Here is a 21,863-nt window from a genome sequence, read left to right as displayed (position 1 = left end):
GTCTGGTGGGCCAGTTTTCACTCTTGAGTTCCCTGATACTGCCAAAACATTGACTGCAGAAAGCACAAAAGTATGTGTTCTCCATACCTTTTAAAACACCTATACAGTGTGCCTTTACAAATTAATTTCCAAATGTGTGCTACTTTTTTTTAACTACCAGATTCTCTAATGGGGGCGACTTTTATTTTGGTGGCTGAGCCTATCTGTTGGCCCAGCCCTACTCTGCAAGTAAATGTTGCCAGTTACATGGGATTGCACCTACTTTAACCCAGAGGAGAAGGGAGGAAATAACCACATATTGTTACATGTATAAAACACGTATCCTCTGCACAGAGATTACACTGCCATCACTGGAAGTCCTCACATAGCCTGGGTTCACATAGCCTCGGTTCACTCTCATGAAGAGGGGTGAACTTTCGATGCCTCCTAAATATCAGATCCCACCTGTGGTGTCTTTTATTCATTTGAAAGGAATTGCCCTCAATGGGATCATATGATTGTCTACCTTTCTGAGGATTGTCCAAAACCTGCATAAAGGCAGAGTTGCACATCTTCATGAAGTCACGCAGAGGCCTTTCATCCCAATCACTCTCTCGGTCTTCTCCCTCTCTCTCCCAAGGAACCACTAATGCCCAGCAGCAGCCTTCAACTTGCGTTAAGTTGAGAACGTGTAGGAAATTTGCAAAGTACATGTAAATACCCACATGGATACCCCCAATAGATGTATAGATAAAACAACAAAGTAACGTGTGTCTCTTTTCCACTTGATGTGTCAGAGGATATCAAGGAAAGAAGAAGACGTTTGTTATCAAGTGTTAACTTGTCAACTGCTTCAAAGGTAGCAGAGCTATCTAGGAAGTGTAGCACTGAGGAGGGTGTAGGTTGGCTGCTTCTAGGGCAATGCTCCACTCACCGAGGAGAGTTGTTTCAGGCCTGTGCCCAGGCATGTAGCCTGACTGAAACAACTCAACAGCATTATTTTGTTCTTCATGCTGTTGGGGTTGTCGGCTACTGCCTGGTAGACACGTTTTGCAGGTGGGAGAAAGTTGTCAACGGGATGAAAATTATAAGGAGCTTTCAGGCTCCTTCAGGCTTGTTTTTCTACAGAGTGGATGATGACGTGTCTCAAAGTGGTAGGATTCTGGATAAATTGATAATTCTGGTGATTGGTGACGTCAACACCTCAGTGGGACCATAAAGACAAGAATGGGATTGACCAGGGAACATGAAGGCTTGCTGCGCCTTAATTGTGCAGACACCCAAGGATCAGAGAATAAGAGTATGAAAGGAACTGACGTGGGGTAGATGACGAAACGGTAACTGCTGAGTAGTCGTACTGTTTGTCTGTCACTAATAAGACCTCGCTTGTTCCTTTGTCATGCTTGTAAGGTGTATGGCAAAATATCGCAGATCTGGGCTGGTAACACTTTACAGGTTATGGACTCTAGCATTATGAGTGATGTGGCTGTGTCAAAAAAGGTTATGGTTAGAGATATTAGCCAACTTGACCTTATGGAATGACATGTGGTACACTTAGAGTACTTCTTCATATGCAGCTTTATCTGTGGGTTTACTGGATTTTATAAATGGGGCATTCTCGCTGTCTCTTTCTCTCTGTCTCAAGCTCGCTTGCACTTTTTGGCACAGTCTGTTTGTCTTTCTCTTTCTCCTGTGAGGAGTCAGCTAACCACCTATTGTAGAAAATTCCATTCAGGTTGCAGTATACGCAGTTGTCTTGATGTCGTGAACCTAGAGATGTTGACCTCTGACAAAGACTTATGGCTGCTCACCACACCTCAGATCATGCGTCCTCTGTGTACCATGACATTGTTTTTCTAGTGCAGCCCTCTGTGACTGACTCACTTGGTATGAAGTCAGGACACTGGGGTGAGGTGAAGTAGGGTAAATCATTAACAGCGTGTCCAAAACGAAAAAAACATGCATTCCAGACTCCCCTTAACGTTGCATTTGGAATGGTGAAATGCTAGCAATAAGTGTCCTTTAGGCAGTAATAACACGTGCAGTAGGCAGCTTCATAATTCTTATTCCTAATGCGCACAAGACTAGCTCCATTGTATTCCACACAACACTGTCTTGCTCACTGAAGTAAATTCCATGCTTTACTATAGCTAAATGAAATAAAGATTGTCTGCCCATAGTGGTATGTATGTTAGGGCATTAGCAGTGCTTAATTTATGCCGGTGATCACCAGAACACACCTTTGGGACGGGCCTTATTTTTGATCACCCTGCTTTGACTGGTATATCACCACATCAACAACAAAATTATTTGGATACAAAAATATTGCTGGCTGAATATCGACTACAAAAAGATGCTTGTATATATATATTATTTATAAGCACACACACAGACACACACAAATATATATATATATATATATATATATATATATATATATGTGTATATATTTATATATATATATATACAGTTAAAAAAAAACAAAGCTTATATGGACGTCATAGTTAAGCTCACATTTTAAACGTACAAAACCATCAAAATTCTCAATTAGAGTTACTTCAACTAACTATAACTCATCCCTAAGGTGACCATAACTTTCGCCCTCGCCATGCACATTTTTGTTGTCAAAATTTACTGCAAATATTACATTGATATTATCAGTGATGTTATCAAAGATGTCATGAGTGCCATAATTTGTGGGTTAATTAGCAGTGCATGGCGAGGGCATGCGTTATGGTTCCCTTAGGGCATGAGTTATAGTTAGTTGAGGTAACTCTAACTATAACTGGTGAATTTCTATGGTTTTGTACATTTAAAATGTGAGCCTAACTACAATGTCCCTGTAACCTTTGGTTTTTTAAGCAAATTTCTATGTTTAAAAAAAATCTATTTCCTAACTATAACGTCCCTGTAACATTTGTTTCTGTCAGTGAAAATCTATGTTTTTTTTAACGTATAGTAATTTTAATTACTACACATGAATCCAACCACCATTGCTGCAGTTGGCCACAGGACCTTTCCTGTACCCGGGCCCTGAGGCCAGCCCCCCATTGAGCACCCAACCTTACTCCATGCAAGGTCTTCACCCATGCACAGCAAATGCTGGCAGCAAGACCTGGCCTGCAGCCAGACCCTGTAACCACTCAACACCATGGTGTGCGCTTTCCTTTGGTTTTGCTCAGGGGGAGTTGGCTGCAGGCTCTCTAGGTGTAAGAATAGGTGTGAGAGGGTGTATCCAGGGGTTAGAGTGGCTGTGAGAGTGTCTGTGTGGGTGTGAGAGAGCGTACATCAGTGTTTTATTGGGTGCGTCAGTGTGTGCGTGGGCCTATGAGAGGGTGCATGAGGCAGTCAATGGGTCTGTGAGTGAGTGTGTGAGAGTCTGAGTGGGTCTGTGAGTGGGTGCGTAAGTGGGTGCGTAACTATCTGAGTGGGTGTGTGAATGAGTGTGTGAGGGTCTGACTGGGGCTATGAGTGGGTGCACGAGGGCCTGAGTGGGTGTGTGAGAGGGTGCATGATTGTCTGAGTGGTCCGTGAGTGGGTGCGTAATTGTCTGAGTGGGTGAAATTGATTGAAAGATAGAGAGAGAAAGAGAAATTGAGAGATAGAGGGAGAGAGTTAGCGAGTTTTTCAGGATTTGATGTATGATGTATTTAGAATGAAATATTTCTGCACAATATGAAATAAAAAAGAGTATCTGTCATTTTTTAAAGTAAAATATTTTGTACTTTTCTTTTAAAAAAAGGGAAGCAAGTCCAGCTGGACTTGAACCCTGAATGTTCAGTGTGCTTTGTGACCTTCACACTGAGCTACTGCTTTCTTCTTTTTTCTTCATTTTCTTGTAGCCCTTTATGGGCTATCTGGGACCGCAAGGGATCTCTCAAGGGCTTTCTAAAATATATTTTACAAACATGCTCTTACGGGCTATCTAGCACAGTGTGGGAAACCTTAAGGCTTCCCTTGCGATGCCATTGCTTCAGCAAGCAAGGAGCTGCTTTAACAGCAGCTCCCTGCTTGCTAAAGCAAACCTTTCATCTCTGTTCCCTGCGTGCGTGCAGGGGACAGAGATTCAAGCTCCACTGTTTGACAGCGGGATATGCTTGACAGGTCCGGCTGTCAAACAGTGGACTGTTTGCTGTGACAATTATGTCCAGGGGTGGGCAACCTGGGATAGAGCAGGAGCCAGCCCTAGGGGTGACGGTCCTAAGGGCCATCAGTGGCTCCTCGAGGGGGGCCACACAGCCCACTCCAACAATCACAGCCCCGGGGAGGTGGTGATCCCTGGGGCTAAAGGGGGTCTTAAATGGACCCCAATTACATTATTTAGTATGTGCCCGGGGGGGGATATAGATCCTAGCGGCATGGGGTGCCCGCTCATAATTCATTGTACGGCATGCAGGAATGGAGAAACCATCAAAACAGTTGATATGAAAGGAAAAACCACACATAAGATTAAGGGAGTGTAGACTTGTAAAAGTGATTTTGTCATATATATTTTAAAATGCAGCTGTCCCAAAATGTATATAGGTAGTACAAAATTGCAAGTGCATAAACGTATTTTGCAGCACTTGAGAGCAGTTCAAAACAAAGATGCCACTTATCCAGTGGCTAGACACATTCAGGAAATGCATGGAGGACATACAAAGAACCTCAAATACAGTGTAATAGATGGAATACCGAAGGATCCTAGAGAGAAAAAGCTAAGGACTCTTGAGTCTAGATATATAATAGCATTTGAAACAAAGGAACCAAATGGATTAAATAAGAGTGAAGAGTTACACATACATCTAAAGAGTTAAACAAAATTGGTGTTCTGTGATTAGGAATATATTTAAACACAGTGTTTATATTCATCCTGATTGAACCACCATTTCATATCAACTTGGTGGAATTGTATTTTTAGGTAAATGTTTTACTATTAATGGAGATTATGGAATTATCTCTGATGTTCAAGTCATTTTTGTCGTAGGAATGAATTGATATACATTTCACATTGGTAAATTGATCTACTATTGCCCTGATACGTTAGGAGTATAATGCGTTGAAGCTATTGGTGCATTATGATTAATAATATGTTAAAATATTTGTGTAATTTTGAGCAGTGGAAATGCACCATTAGGTAATTGGAATCACATTTGATGTTCAAATAATTCAATGAATGCATATCATATAGTGGCACATTTGCAATTGTAAGCAATTATTTGCTAGTGATAAGAAGCAACGCATATTCGTATACTCACATGCTCGATTGGCTCCCCTTATATATATTGTGGAGCTATCATGGTCGTTTTGACCTTTTTGGGCAGATTCACGAATGAGAAGTTTGATATTAGATACATTTTGAATTGTTATACAGTATAATGAATACAATGTGAAATATATTTGTGAGAAACTGGGGCTGATTGCAGAGGCCCCCTAACTTTTTGCCCCCATTTTCCACTTTATGCTGGTGTTTTCCTGACTCTGATGGTGCCCTGGGTACTGCTAACCAGTCCCAGGGCCTGTGCTCTGTGTAAAATGGATATGCAAATTAGGCTAATTATAATTGGCTAAGTTAACCTACCTATAAGTCCCTAGTATATGGTAGGGCATGTAGGTTTAGGGACCACAGCATAGGTGGTGCACACCTAGGTGCATTGCTGAGGTGCCCAGTGTCATTTTAAAAGCAAGCCTGCCTTGCTGGCTGCTTTTAAATTAAAGTTATATGCAAATTCGACTTTGGAATTAAAGATACTTCCAAAGTTTTAAACTACCTTATTTTTACATATAAGTCACCCCTAAGGTGTGCCCTATGTGCCCCTAGGGCTGGGTGCCATGTAACTATAAGCAGGGACTTTATAAAAATAGATTTATAAGCCCTGGTGAGGTAAAAACAGCCAAATTTGTTTTTCCCTCATTGAAGTAAATGGCCTTCATAGGCTAGAATGGGCAGACTTTATTTAAAATGTTAAAGTCTCCTTAAATGTTACATACCAAGAATTTGGTATCAAATTGATTGTTATAATAAATCCCACAACTTCCAGTTGTTGGATTTAATATAACTAGTGCAGGTAAAAAGTTTAGACTTTACCTAAAAAGTTGCCAATTTCAGCTCTGCATTGCTTTTGCTGCTGTGCTCTGATTGGCCAGCCTGTAGCAGCTTCTGCCAGGCCACTTTAATGAGGTGTGAAGTGGCCTGGCTTCACACAAAGGAATGTGCTTGGGGGAGAGAATCTCCCCTCAGCAGATGGTGAAGCAGGAAGGGGGAGGGCTGCCAAACTGGTCTTCAAAGGCAGAGAAGGACATTTGCAGCACCCAGCAACACCCCCACATCCTGCAAACCCAGACAGCTAGGTGCCCCCTTGATTAGATTAGGAGAGGGCAGGAGAGGGGTGTGTTTATGATTTTTAGCCACACCTGTGGGTGGGCTCAGCCAGATCTCTCCTCTAAAAATCAGATTCATCCATTTTGGATTTTTAGAGACTGTTGCCTTCTGGGATGGATTTTTGCCACACTTCCCAGGAAGTGGTCATCACAGGGGGACAACCCTGTCCCTGATTGGAGGACCAGGGCCCCCCTGCTTTTCACCCAGGGGCAAGGATAAAACTGACAGACCTGCACCCACGCCTCAGATCCCCACCAAATTTCAAGAAGAAAGAACTACAAGGAGAAGAAGGACTGCCCTGCTGGACCCCTGGCCTGCACCTGGACCCTGCACTCAGAAATACTGCACCAGCTGCACACTTGGGCTTCACCACAAGAAGGACTTTGCCTGGCTTCCACTGGTTCAAGGAGGGACTCCCTGTTTGCTACAGGTGAAAAATTGCTATCCAGAGTCCCCTGCACCAACTCCTGAAAAAGTGACCAGCTGACCACTGTCCAGTGGCCAAAAAGGAGTTTGCGCCAGGTGTATTCTGGGAGTTGAAGTCCGCACTTCCCAAGGACCATCACAGAACTTCTGGACCCTTGGGGTGAGCTGTGGACCCCAAAAGAACCTTAAAAGAACATCTGGGTGAAGCCCCAGAAGTTTGGAAAAGATTGGAGAAATTTTGGAAAAAAGCTCCATAAAGTGACCGACCCGACGCGGAAATTCTAGCCGGCTTGCCTCAACCGCGACCCGGCCTGACTTCGTGGTTCGTCCCGGTAAAGAAAAACATCCGAAAAAAAGACTAAGTCCGAACGTAAAAAGTTGACCGGGACCTTCCAGCCATCGTATCCGAGAAGGGCTCCACGGACGTCGGATCAAGATCCAGGTTTACCCCGGTCGAAGGATTTTCATCTCGAAAAAACGACTAAGTCCGAAGGTAGAAATCACCACCGAGGAAACCGACTTCGCGTATCCGGACAAGGGCTCCAGGAGGTCGGATCCAACTGGCAGGTTCGTCCCGGTGAAGAAAAACTTCAAAATAAAGACTAAGTCAGAAGGTAACTTTTTAACCGAGGCCTCCCGCGACCTGTAGCCGAGCAGGGCTCCATCGCGGTCGGCCTGAAAGTTTGACTTTGTCCCGGTCCTGGTGCAACCAGATGACCCGATTGGCGCTTTTTGTTTCTATGCGCTAGAAAATAATAATACTTTAAAAATTCATATCTCCGGTTCCCCTGAACCGATTTTAATCGTTTTTGTGTCATTTTAAAGATAAAAATATAAGCTATTTTTATAAATTGGTTTTGGATTTTTAAACTGTTTCCTGTGTTTTATTTAATTACTGTTGTGTGATATTTGAATGCTTTACACTTTGTCTCCTAAGTTAAGCCTTGACGCTCGATGCCAAGCTACCAAGGGTAGAGCTGGGATTAATTTACTGAGACCTAACTGTACTTTTGTGGAGGTTTGTGGCTTGTTGCTAGGTGTAGGTACCTACCTGCCCTACCAATAACCCATTTTCCAACATAATTGGAAGCAGCGACGGGATCCTGTACTTGTGTTCAATATCACGTTACAGTTTTAGATAAAACAAATTAAAAATCCTTTAAATTGTCCTAGTGCAAAAATTGTTTTTAATTTTTAATTTTAATTTTTTTTTAAATTAATTTGGATTAATTTCAATTATTGAATTTTTGTAATTTTTCTAAATTCTTGTTACCAATTTTTGCAAAAAGCTTTTGTTGACACAAAACTAGGGAACCATGGAGCTTGATCTGGCTAGCCTACCCACACTGACAGTAGTCCAGCTTAGGGGGTTGTGTATTGAGAGAGGGTTGCCTGCAACCCCTGATCTCAGGAAGCAAATCCTGATTAAATCCCTGACAGCATGGGCTGAGGCCCAAGAGGTAGAGACAGAGGAAGCTCCAGAGGAGGAAGAAAAAGAGGAAGATGCTAACTCTAACCACTCAGGGGAGGGAAGGCATCAGACCCCAAGTGAGGAAGAGGAGGAACGGTCCTCAATGGATACAGTCACTAGGGGCAGACCCAAAGCTAGTGGTAGGAAGAGGGTCCTTTCAGGAGGAGAGAACCCATCCATAAGGGAAAGAGAGCTGGAAGCCCAGCTAGCCTACATAGCTTTGGAAGCAGAGAAGCTGGCCCTAGAAAAGAAAAAGTGGGCATACAAAGAAAAAAGAGATGGAAGCAGCGATAAAGAAGCTGAGGTGTCCATGGGTGGGGGAGTTTGCCCCAGATTACCCAAGGGGGTGGTCCCTGCTTATGTAGAGGGGGATGACATAGATAAGTGGCTGGAGGCCTTTGAGAGGGCACTCCAAATGAGAAAGGTTAGGCCTCAATACTGGGGTTCCCTTTTGTGGGAGTTGGTCCCCAACTCAGGGAGGGATAGGCTTCTGACCTTAAGGGGGGAGGAGGCAGATTCATACCCTAGTATGAAAAGGTGCTTAGCCAAGAAGTTTGGTCTGACCCCAGAGCAATATAGAATGAAGTTCAGGGACACCCAGAAGGTCAGTACCCAGTCTTGGGTTGACTTTGTGGACACCTCACTAAAGGCACTAGAGGGCTGGATTATTGGCAACAAAGTAAATACTTATGAGGGGTTATACAATCTGATCATGAGAGAGCACATCTTGACCAATTGTATCCAAGAAAGGTTACGCCAGCATCTAGTGGACTCTAAGCTGACCAACCCTAGAGAGCTAGGGGAGGCAGCTGATGAGTGGTTGAGAACCAGGGTGGTTGTCAAGTCCCAGGGGGGAGACTCCAAGAAGGGGGGGACAGGTCCCCAAAAACCTAAGGAGGGAGGTGGTAAGCCCACCACAGAGACTCCCTCTGTACCCCAGAACCCTAAGAAGGAGGAGAGTAAATCCCACTCCCAATCTGACATGCAGAGACAGGGAGACCCAGGGTTAAAAAAGCTCTTGGACAGTAGGGCTTGCTTTGACTGTCAGCAGACAGGTCACTTCAGAGGAGATGCAGCCTGTCCAAAGAAGGTGGTTAGCACTGGGCTGTCCAGTGTAGCCATAGAGGAGGATTCCTCAGATGATGAAGTCCTCCTAGCATTGTGCTGGGAGACAGGACCAGATGGTAAGCTGGTGATCCCTGAGGGTGGGAGTAGGCACTTCCACCACATTCAAGTGAATGGGATCCCTACCACTGGCCTGAGAGACACCTGTGCCAGTCACACTGTAGTGAGTGACCGGTTAGTGACCCCAGACATGTATGTCCCAGGAAAGACAAAGAAAGTCAGGATAGCCACAGGGGAGGTCACCTCCAAACCTGTAGCCATAGTGCCCCTAGAGAGGGAGGGTATCCTTGACTGGATTAGGGTGGTAGTCAGTGCTGACCTTCCCCTAGATTGTATCCTGGGCAATGACCTCCCAGAGGTGAGTCTGGTCACAGATGGGGTGGTCGCCCAGGGCGCCCCCCCAACCCAAAGTCCTGGGGAGTCAGTCCCTACAGTTAGGAGACAGGGGTCCCCAAGAAAAGGAAAGAAGAAAAGGAAGGGTAGGCCACTCTTAAAGAGAGTTCCAGGGAGCCAAAGGCCTTCTGCCCCAGTAGGGGGGGAGCCCAGAGTTGGCACTGGTGAGGCCTCACCTGACCCCAAGGAAGTCCTGAGTAGTCAGGCAGCTGTCCAGATGCAAGGTGTTGCCCCTGCACTGACAGAAGGGAGAGTGGAAGGAGGGTGTCTGCCACAGGAGGTGGTAGCCCCCCACTCTAGACAGCAAGAGGGGTGCCAGGACCCCAAAGATGCCCCTAAAGCAGCTCAGCCACCTGTCAGTGGAGAGCTTAGGGTGTGGTTCTGGGTACTGACAGCTGTCAGTAGCCTCTGCTGGGTGCTAGCCTTCCTGGCAGCACTGTACTTGGCCTGGGAGGCAGACCCCAAGGCCAATAGCAAAGTAGGCCCCCTGACCCTATTGGTCATGGTGGGGTTGCTCAAGTGTTGGGTGACCTCTTTGGGTAAGCTAGGTGTTGCCCTAGCAAAGTTAGGAGTAGGGGAGGTGGGCACCTCACTACCCAAGTTGGCAGAGAGAGAGGAGGAAGACCCCCCTAGAGGGAAGTTTCAGTTTGGGTTGGGTCCTTTTACTGTTGGGATGGCTTCACTACCCAGAGGGAGTGACCCTGACAGGAGGATATAAGGCAGAGTAGGCCCTGCAAAGGGACAGCCAGTTTTCTTCACTGTCTTCCTCGCCTAACAAGCCAGGAAGACTCTCCCAGGGTTGGGCTGAGTCTCCTGGGCGTGTGGGCTGGGGGGGGGTTGTGTGAGAAACTGGGGCTGATTGCAGAGGCCCCCTAACTTTTTGCCCCCATTTTCCACTTTATGCTGGTGTTTTCCTGACTCTGATGGTGCCCTGGGTACTGCTAACCAGTCCCAGGGCCTGTGCTCTGTGTAAAATGGATATGCAAATTAGGCTAATTATAATTGGCTAAGTTAACCTACCTATAAGTCCCTAGTATATGGTAGGGCATGTAGGTTTATGGACCACAGCATAGGTGGTGCACACCTAGGTGCATTGCTGAGGTGCCCAGTGTCATTTTAAAAGCAAGCCTGCCTTGCTGGCTGCTTTTAAATTAAAGTTATATGCAAATTCGACTTTGGAATTAAAGATACTTCCAAAGTTTTAAACTACCTTATTTTTACATATAAGTCACCCCTAAGGTGTGCCCTATGTGCCCCTAGGGCTGGGTGCCATGTAACTATAAGCAGGGACTTTATAAAAATAGATTTATAAGCCCTGGTGAGGTAAAAACAGCCAAATTCGTTTTTCCCTCATTGAAGTAAATGGCCTTCATAGGCTAGAATGGGCAGACTTTATTTAAAATTTTAAAGTCTCCTTAAATGTTACATACCAAGAATTTGGTATCAAATTGATTGTTATAATAAATCCCACAACTTCCAGTTGTTGGATTTAATATAACTAGTGCAGGTAAAAAGTTTAGACTTTACCTAAAAAGTTGCCAATTTCAGCTCTGCATTGCTTTTGCTGCTGTGCTCTGATTGGCCAGCCTGTAGCAGCTTCTGCCAGGCCACTTTAATGAGGTGTGAAGTGGCCTGGCTTCACACAAAGGAATGTGCTTGGGGGAGAGAATCTCCCCTCAGCAGATGGTGAAGCAGGAAGGGGGAGGGCTGCCAAACTGGTCTTCAAAGGCAGAGAAGGACATTTGCAGCACCCAGCAACACCCCCACATCCTGCAAACCCAGACAGCTAGGTGCCCCCTTGATTAGATTAGGAGAGGGCAGGAGAGGGGTGTGTTTATGATTTTTAGCCACACCAGTGGGTGGGCTCAGCCAGATCTCTCCTCTAAAAATCAGATTCATCCATTTTGGATTTTTAGAGACTGTTGCCTTCTGGGATGGATTTTTGCCACACTTCCCAGGAAGTGGTCATCACAGGGGGACAACCCTGTCCCTGATTGGAGGACCAGGGCCCCCCTGCTTTTCACCCAGGGGCAAGGATAAAACTGGCAGACCTGCACCCACGCCTCAGATCCCCACCAAATTTCAAGAAGAAAGAACTACAAGGAGAAGAAGGACTGCCCTGCTGGACCCCTGGCCTGCACCTGGACCCTGCACTCAGAAAGACTGCACCAGCTGCACACTTGGGCTTCACCACAAGAAGGACTTTGCCTGGCTTCCACTGGTTCAAGGAGGGACTCCCTGTTTGCTACAGGTGAAAAATTGCTATCCAGAGTCCCCTGCACCAACTCCTGAAAAAGTGACCAGCTGACCACTGTCCAGTGGCCAAAAAGGAGTTTGCGCCAGGTGTATTCTGGGAGTTGAAGTCCGCACTTCCCAAGGACCATCACAGAACTTCTGGACCCTTGGGGTGAGCTGTGGACCCCAAAAGAACCTTAAAAGAACATCTGGGTGAAGCCCCAGAAGTTTGGAAAAGATTGGAGAAATTTTGGAAAAAAGCTCCATAAAGTGACCGACCCGACGCGGAAATTCTAGCCGGCTTGCCTCAACCGCGACCCGGCCTGACTTCGTGGTTCGTCCCGGTAAAGAAAAACATCCGAAAAAAAGACTAAGTCCGAACGTAAAAAGTTGACCGGGACCTTCCAGCCATCGTATCCGAGAAGGGCTCCACGGACGTCGGATCAAGATCCAGGTTTACCCCGGTCGAAGGATTTTCATCTCGAAAAAACGACTAAGTCCGAAGGTAGAAATCACCACCGAGGAAACCGACTTCGCGTATCCGGACAAGGGCTCCAGGAGGTCGGATCCAACTGGCAGGTTCGTCCCGGTGAAGAAAAACTTCAAAATAAAGACTAAGTCAGAAGGTAACTTTTTAACCGAGGCCTCCCGCGACCTGTAGCCGAGCAGGGCTCCATCGCGGTCGGCCTGAAAGTTTGACTTTGTCCCGGTCCTGGTGCAACCAGATGACCCGATTGGCGCTTTTTGTTTCTATGCGCTAGAAAATAATAATACTTTAAAAATTCATATCTCCGGTTCCCCTGAACCGATTTTAATCGTTTTTGTGTCATTTTAAAGATAAAAATATAAGCTATTTTTATAAATTGGTTTTGGATTTTTAAACTGTTTCCTGTGTTTTATTTAATTACTGTTGTGTGATATTTAATGCTTTACACTTTGTCTCCTAAGTTAAGCCTTGACGCTCGATGCCAAGCTACCAAGGGTAGAGCTGGGATTAATTTACTGAGACCTAACTGTACTTTTGTGGAGGTTTGTGGCTTGTTGCTAGGTGTAGGTACCTACCTGCCCTACCAATAACCCATTTTCCAACAATATTCTAATTTCAGTAAATTGATTTGGAAAAATATGCATTTCAGATAGAATAAACTGTAGCGAATACACGCCTTGGAGTGCTGACCCCCTTTTTTATTGCAAGAGGAAAGTGTAAATATATATATATATATATATATATATATATATATATATATATGTATATATATATATATATATATATATATATATATATATATATATATATATATATATATATGTGTATATATATATATATATATTATATTTCAAAAACATTGGTGTACAAACAAACCAGTAGAATGAAAGAAAATCCAAATATCAACAATAAAAATATTGTATGCAAAAATATCAACAGCACATGTGAAAAAATAAACCCGAATAGATATCAAGCTATACAAAAAACATTTAAACAACAAAGGTATAAACCAAACTTTAAAACATGTATCGATCAAAGAAATGTCTACCTAATGACACAGAGTAAATAAAATACTTACTGAACGATTTGCATTTAAATGCAGAACAGTTAAAACTGAAAAAACACAATTAATTATTGAACGGTATAAATGTAACAGATGCCAAATAAACTGCTGTCAAGGCTGCTCGAGGAAAAAGGAGAACATTGCTCTGCAAACCAGAAGGAACTACAAGACTAACTAAAAAAAAGTTAAAATGTACTTAAACAACTTGAAAAAATATATTTAATTTAAAAACCAAGATCACACACCCCAGGTTATTATATGCATTTAAATGTTTAGCTTGCTATATTCCCAATGCAGATACAACTGGAAACAAGTCTCAAACTACTTACAAAACAACTGAAAATATAGTGAAACTTAAATTCAAGATTTCTAGTTTAACTACTGAAAAAGACAAGCTACCCATTAGTGAAAAAATATATTTTTATCACATAAATAGTCAGTAAGATTAAATTAAATGGACCTTTTCCCAAAAAATAAATATACAAACAATAATACTTTTAAATGTAATTTGTGTCATTTACACTTCCCAAAAAGTGAACTGCACCAAGCTACACAATATCCTAAAAAGCTAAACAACTGTTGGCTTGGATGAGGTACACATTCTCTGAAGAAAACATTAAACATGAATGCACATTGGAAATCCACTAGATATCATTCCATTATGTGCTATGGTCATGCCTCTACAATACCTGAAAACATAAAACAAACTGAGAGAGCACAATATTCACCTTCAATGGCAGAAACAGAAATCAGAACTATAGCATAGAACTTAAAAGAATCCTTAATTGGGTCTAGAACTCCTACAGGACAGTACTCAAAGAGTATGCCCCTCAATTATCAGGTCAGATGTCATCATTCCCAATCCTCAGGGGAACAATAAGCATACTATACAAAAGCATATAGACATGGCACACCAGCATCCAAATCCTTTTCAGAAATAGACATTTCCTAGATTTTACTCTGACAGGCACCAAACAAGAATTAGTCCTATAAGCTAACCATATTGACAGTACAGGATTAATAGTAGTCTACATTGCAAACATTAACCCAATCACCCAGTTGGCTAATGTATAGACTTTTAAATCATTCCCCCTATTTATTCAAATATACAGGATATAAGGACAATACCACAACAGTACCCAGTCCCTTAAAGTTTGACTCCCTACCAAAAATATAAACTCAACTGACAAAGAATGTATGTTTGTAATACATCTAGAAGAAATAAATATTTGTCAACCTAAACAATAATGGATGTGGAACATGCTATGATGCATGCCAAAATAAATATCTACCCTGAAATAACTACCCAGATTCATGGCTGCTCACTTTAACAAAGCAATTTGGCAACACTTACAAAGATCAACTCTAAGTACTGAATACACCACTAACAGTTGAATTGCTTTAAATGAAAGAAAATCTACCTTTTCTCCCTACCACCAACGTAATTAGAAGTTAAACCATATTTTTGCTAATGTTGCCCTTTTGTAAGTCAAACGAAGGCAAACTGAGCCCTTTCATTGACTATTTCAACTACACCTGAATTGGTCTCAGGCCCCAGTCAGGGCATAGGCATCAGCCCTTATTTCACATCCCATGGAGGAATAACAATCAAAGTACCTGAAAGAAAAAAAGAAAATGGTAAAACAAATAATACACAACTCCTTGAGGATACACTAATAAAATTTCATCCCACCATCTACTAACATATTGCAATATTACAAAAAGGAACATAGCTCTCATGACCTCAGACATAAACAATCCCTAGACACAGCTCTATTTCTCAAAAAATCTAAACATTAAAAACACTTGCACAGCATGCTACCAATCAAAGTCCAACCATATGAAACTTCTAAGGCCTAGATTATAAAGAAATAAAGGCATAAACATCAATCTAATCCGAACCTCCAAACCACCACTAAATCAACCAACCACAAAAAAATACTACATCTAAAGCAGAACTGAGACTTGTAGAAGCTTGTTATTACCACCTTAATTAGTAGAGGTCTCTTCTTTGAATTCTGGGATTATTTTTAAACTGACTAAAACTACAATTCCCAACAATTAATGGAACGAAAATCTTGTAGATTAACAAATTAAACAACCCAAAAACTAAAAAGTAAAACACAATAACACATTACACACACAATAAAATACTTATTTCATAAATTCATTTGTTAAAAAAGAACTTTATTAAATAACCACAATTTTGTAAAAATAATGTAATTTAACACATTTTTCAAAAACTACATAGAATATTAAAGCATGTATACAGTATACAAACATCACCATCTTCCTCAATCCATTATATTCTTGGAGGGAGACTCATGTTCTTTGAAATTACGTCAGACTGTGTTTATTACACAACAAGTAGCTGCTGCCTTGTTGTTTCAACCATAGATTTGATCACAGGTCAAGAGTCAGCCCGCAGAACATAAAAATGTAAATCTACACTTGCATAACACAAACAAAGGACAAACTTTACATAATCCCCATTGTAGAAACAAATACTGTGGCCATCTTATAGTGTCATTTTGACATACTTACAATGCTAATGGTTATGCTCATGTCCCAAAGCTTAAGATAGTTTAATTACTGGAATTGACAGAGTTGTTTGTCAAGGAGCAAAAGGTTTTGCAAACAAACGTACAGAAACAATTTTGCTCAAGTTGGCTGTATGTTCAATATTCCCTTCATACATGGGGAATAATGGGTTCTTGGGAATCATAATGGTATCTCTGAGGTCATTACTTTGATCATTTTATAGTTTCCGAGCATGAGCTGATGATAAACACTTGATAAACATACGAATCTGTACACTGATATAGAACAATATCCTTTGCATTATCCCTTACGGCCAATTCATTTTGTGAATAACCATGTTCTTGATCATTTATTATACCAGGACTTGTACAGAAAACTATCATAAATTGCCCCAAATTACCTTACATTACCTCTAAATAGGTAAATCATTATTTCTTCAATTGAATCATCATTTCCATATAATTGTTCCCCCGTTGGGCTATTTAGCACTTTATGTGAGTCCTTATTCTGTTATATGATCTTTTCAAATATGGTGTATAGTCAAAAGATACATCCCCCTTAAGTCTTGTAACTACAGCATGGTCTCTAGTCTCTTGTCACTATTTAGACCCTACTCTCAAAGCTTTTGGACAACTTTTTATCTGGCCTAATGGTACCCTTGATCATGAATACACATATCAATGTCTATCCAAGAGTAATGACTTAGCTTTACCATTAGCATTAACAACTTGTCAAATGTTCAATCCCCTAAGGGACCACTCTTATCTTATCTCTTCAATACACCCAGTGTTCCTGTGTGGTGAAAACATAAAATATAAAATTTAACAGCCAATTGAAGATCAACATATTGGAATGTGCTAGATTATTTTGGCTCAGATTAAATCAAGACCTTCTATGTAACCTTTGTGTATTAAACTTGTGTACTCAACTCTCACTACCTCATAGCACCACCAAGTTGTCTTTAGCAGGGTAAAAACAGATTCAGATTGAGCCTGTCACAGTTGCACTGCTAGTTCTTCATCTGAATTGAGTCCCATAGGAGTCTCATTGAATGAAAATGAATTATGTATCTGAACTCCATCCCACAAAGAGCTAATCTTCTGTTACCTCCTCTTATGTCCTTGGGGACCCTGTCTGTAGGTACAAATCATAACATGATAATATTGTGCTGGTGGAACTTATGGAAATGTCCAGTCACTGGATACTGTGCATTGTGGTTTTTAATTTCCGACTGGGTGTTCTGAGCTGCCTATATAATATTTGTATAAGGGCAAATCAAAAACAAACACAATACTCTGCTTTAGAAGTGAGTCTGCAGAATCCAGTTTCTATTACCACTAGGTATCTTAAGTGTCTTAGCATTCTGACTGTTCATACATGCCTTGCAATATTTGCAAATAAAAAAGCCTTGCTCTCTGCTTCTAATCCCATTTTGGATTCACTGATTATGATAAATTTGCTGATAGTATCCTTTAGAGATTTGCTTTTTTTAAAGGTAATGCTAGGTTTCGAATGCACATGTTTGGTTACTATATTGTCCATATGTAACCTGTGCCAGTATTTCTCCTTAAATTCTGGTGTCTTGTGCTTAACAACTATATGTGGTAATAAACCTGGTCATGTCGCAATATTTCTACTTTTTCTTATCCCCTGTACTGGAGGTCAGACGATTTTGTCTTTCTACTAGGTCAGCCTTCTTACTTTTGGATTTTACACTATTTCAGCATTATCCTCTCCCTATTAATTTTTGTCATGTTCTCCTTCTCCACATTCTATGCTTCTATTGAGCTCCAATTCCTTTTTGCGCTTCAAAATCTCCATAGGAAATGCTATTCATTAGGGGTGGGCATTACATTCTGCTCTGCTGGTGGAGTTTGTAGAGTTTTGGCCACTCCGTGTTAAGCAAGCAATGCGGAGTTCTTGCCAAATTCCACCAACAGCTGCATGGGAGAGTTTTTCTCCCACCCGGTTCTCCAACGGTAAGTTGGCAAGTGAGAATTGACATCCTGTAGCTTGCTTTTTAGGCTCTTGGAGGGCACCCAGCAAGATTTTCCCAACATAAGCCATCACGACCATTCATGTTGAGAAAGCTGCCACTCATGTAGAAAATTTTCTTGAGCAGCAGCTAAAGCAACTCGAGCAGCAGCACCCTCTGATGTGCTGCCTCATGCCATTCATGGTGATTTCTCATCAGGGAACAAGCTCCCTGCGCTGAAAATCAGCACAGCCAGCCCACTGTGCCAATTTCCATCCATTTGCAGAACTCCATAGAATCTTGTGAACATTTATGTAACTCTGTGGAATTCCAGATCCTCCCATCCCAACTATTTATCAACTTCATGGAATGTGAGCTTGAGGCATGAAGGAGGCTACTCCCTGCTGTTTCTTTATGGTACATTATTGAGTGTAATATGTTGTTTTCCACACAAATTAGTAAATCTAGTTTTCAAACTTTCTGTTTTACAATTGCTGGTGAAATGTAAATTTACCTCATTCTCATTCAGTTCTCTCACAAACTGTTTCAATTAATTTTCAGATTGTTTCCAAATTATAAAATGATTGTCTATATATAGGTTACCCAGAGCACTACACGGTATCTGTATATCTTGATGTTACTGACAACCTGTTCCTCCCACCAGCCCATTAAAATATTTGTATAGCTGGGAGCGAAGCAGATCACCATTACAGTTCCCTGAGTTTGATGATAATGTTTGTAAAAGAGGAAAAAGTTTTTATTCAGACAAAACCATATCATATCCATGATCATCTCAGTATGCATCGACATAGACATTGACCTCTCTGTCATAAAATGTTGGCATGCTGTAATACCTAGGTTGTGTTTGATATGTGTATACAAATGACATATATCTAATGAGACCAGAATGTAGTACTGTTCCCAATGCAGTTCATCCAGAATTCTTAAGAAGTCTCTACTTTCTTTCTTTTTAACCCCTATGGTGCCTTGGACGAGGTGATCTTGGCCAAGGCACCGGTTCCCGGGTGCCTTGGACGAGATCACCTCGTCCTGCACCCAGGAACCGGGGGGAGCGCTAGTGCTCCCCGTGTGCCCCCCATCCACCCACCCCAGTTGTGGATGGAAGGGGAATCCCTTCCACCCCGACCCCCCGTGATGTCAGCGTGCATCGCGCGCTGATTGTCACAGAGGCCTCCTCCTTCGCGCTGGAAGCTTAGCTTCCAGTGCGCTCGGATGAGAAATGCTTTTCACGTGGAGGACACCAAGAGAGGCTTCAAAGGGAAGGAAATGTATTTCCTTCCCTTTGAAATCTCTCTCAGCGTTTCAAAAGCCGGATTGTAAAGCAATCCGGCTTTTGAAACGCCCACTAGACACCAAGGATTAATTTTGAAAGTGAAACTGGCATGAGGGGAGCGACCCCTTGGGCAAGGGTCGCTCCCAGGGAGGAAATTTTTTTGTGAAGGCCTTTTCTGCTCCTGGGGGGGGGGGGGGGGGGTGGGTGCAGAATCCTCTAGGCACCAGGGATCATTTTTTTATTTTGTTTTGTTTTTAGGTGGGGAGCGACCCCTTAGGCAAGGGTCGCTCCCCTAGGGGGCAAATTACATTTAGGCCATTTCTGCCCCCCTTGGGGGCAGATTGGCCTATTTTTATGAGGCCAATCTGCCCCCAAGGGGGACAGAAACCACTAGACACCAGAGTTTTTTTATTTTTTTTTATTTGGAAATTGGCATAAGCGAGCGACCCCTTGGGCAAGGGCTGCTCCCAGGGGGGGGCATTTATTTTTTAAGGCCTTTTCTGCCCCCCCCTGGGGTAGATCGGCCTATTGTTATTAGGCGGATCTGCCCCCGGGGGTGCAGAAACATCTAGGCGCCAGGGCACATTTTTTTGGGGTGTTTTTTTTTGTTTGTTTGTTTTTTTTAGAGATGGGGAGCGACCCATTAGGCAAGGGTCGCTCCCCTGGGGGGAAAATTCTATATAGACCATTTCTGCCCCCCTTGGGTGCAGATCGGCCGATTTTAGGACAATCTGCCTCCAAGGGGGGCAGAAACGACTAGGCACCGGGGATTTTTTTTTTGCGCCTATGTCACGTAAAGGGGAGTGACCTCGTAGGCAAGGGTTGCTCCGGGGGGGGGGGTTGGGGGGCAAATTTATTTTAGGCCATTTCTGCCCCCCCCGGGGGCAGATCGGCCTATTGTTATTATGCCGATCTGACCCCAGGGGGGGCAGAAACCTCTAGGCGCCAGGGCTAATTTTTTTTGTGTGTTTTTTGTTTGTTTGTTTGTTTTTTTAGGGATGGGGAACAACCCATTAGGCAAGGGTCGCTCCCCTAGGGGGTAAATTGTATTTAGACCATTCCTGCCCCCCTTGGAGGCAGATCGGCCGATTTTAGGTCAATCTGCCTCCAAGGGGGGGCAGAAACCACTAGGCACCCGGGATTTTTTTTTTGCGTCTATGTCACGCAAGGGGAGCGACCCCGTAGGCAAGGGTCGCTCCGGGGGGGGGTTTGGGGGGGCAAATTTATTTTAGGCCATTTCTGCCCCCCTGGGGCAGATCGGCTATTGTTATTAGGTCGATCTGCCCCCAGGGGGGGCAGAAACCTCTAGGCGCCAGGGCAAATTTTAGTTGTTGTGTTTTTTTTTTTTGGTTTGTTTGTTTTTTTAGAGATGGGGAGCGACCCATTAGGCAAGGGTTGCTCCCTTGGGGGGCAAATTGTATTTAGACCATTTCTGCCCCCCTTGGTGGCAGATCAGCCGATTTTAGGTCAGGGGGGCAGAAACCACTAGACACCGGGGTGTCCACGTTGTGTTTTGGGCCATTTCTTTTGTGGGCGCTAGGCCTACCCACACAAGTGAGGTATCATTTTTATCTGGAGACTTGGGGAAACGCTGGGTGGAAGGAAATTTGTGGCTACTCCCAGATTCCAGAACTTTCTGTCACCCAAATGTGAGGAAAATGTGTTTTTTTAGCCAAAGTTTGAGGTTTGCAAAGGATTCTGGGTAACAGAACCTGGTCATAGCCCCACACGTCACCCCATCTTAGATTACCCTAGCTTTCTAGTTTTCAAAAATACACAGGTGTGGTAGGTTCCCCTAGGTGCCGGCTGAGCTAGAGGCCAAAATCTACAGGTAGGCACTTTGCAAAAAACACCTCTGTTTTCTGTCAAAAAATGTGATGTGTCCACGTTGTGTTTTGGGGCATTATCTGTCGCGGGTGCTAGGCCTACCCACACAAGTGAGGTATCATTTTTATTGGGAGACTTGGGTGAACGCTGGGTGGAAGGAAATTTGTGGCTCCTCTCAGATTCCAGAACTTTCTGTCACCGAAATGTGAGGAAAACGTGTTTTTTTAGCCAAATTTTGAGGTTTGCGAAGGATTCTGGGTAACAGAACCTGGTCATAGCCCCACAAGTCACCCCATCTTGGATTCCCCTAGGTCTCTAGTTTTAAACAAATGCACAGGTTTGGTAGGTTTCCCTAGGTGCCGGCTGAGCTAGAGGCCAAAATCTACAGGTAGGCACTTTGCAAAAAACACCTCTGTTTTCTGTCAAAAAATGGGATGTGTCCACGTTGTGTTTTTGGGGCATTTCCTGTCGCGGGCGCTAGGCCTACCCACACAAGTGAGGTATCATTTTTATCGGGAGACTTGGGGGAATATAGAATAGCAAAACAAGTGTTATTGCCCCTTGTCTTTCTCTACATTTTGTCCTTCCAAATATTAGAGAGTGTGTAAAAAAGACATCTATTTGAGAAATGCCCTGTAATTCACATGCTAGTATGGGCACCCCGGAATTCAGAGATGTGCAAATAA

This window comes from Pleurodeles waltl, chromosome 7 (genome assembly GCF_031143425.1).
Source record: "Pleurodeles waltl isolate 20211129_DDA chromosome 7, aPleWal1.hap1.20221129, whole genome shotgun sequence".
Taxonomy (NCBI): domain Eukaryota; kingdom Metazoa; phylum Chordata; class Amphibia; order Caudata; family Salamandridae; genus Pleurodeles; species Pleurodeles waltl.
This window is presented reverse-complemented; position numbering follows the sequence as displayed.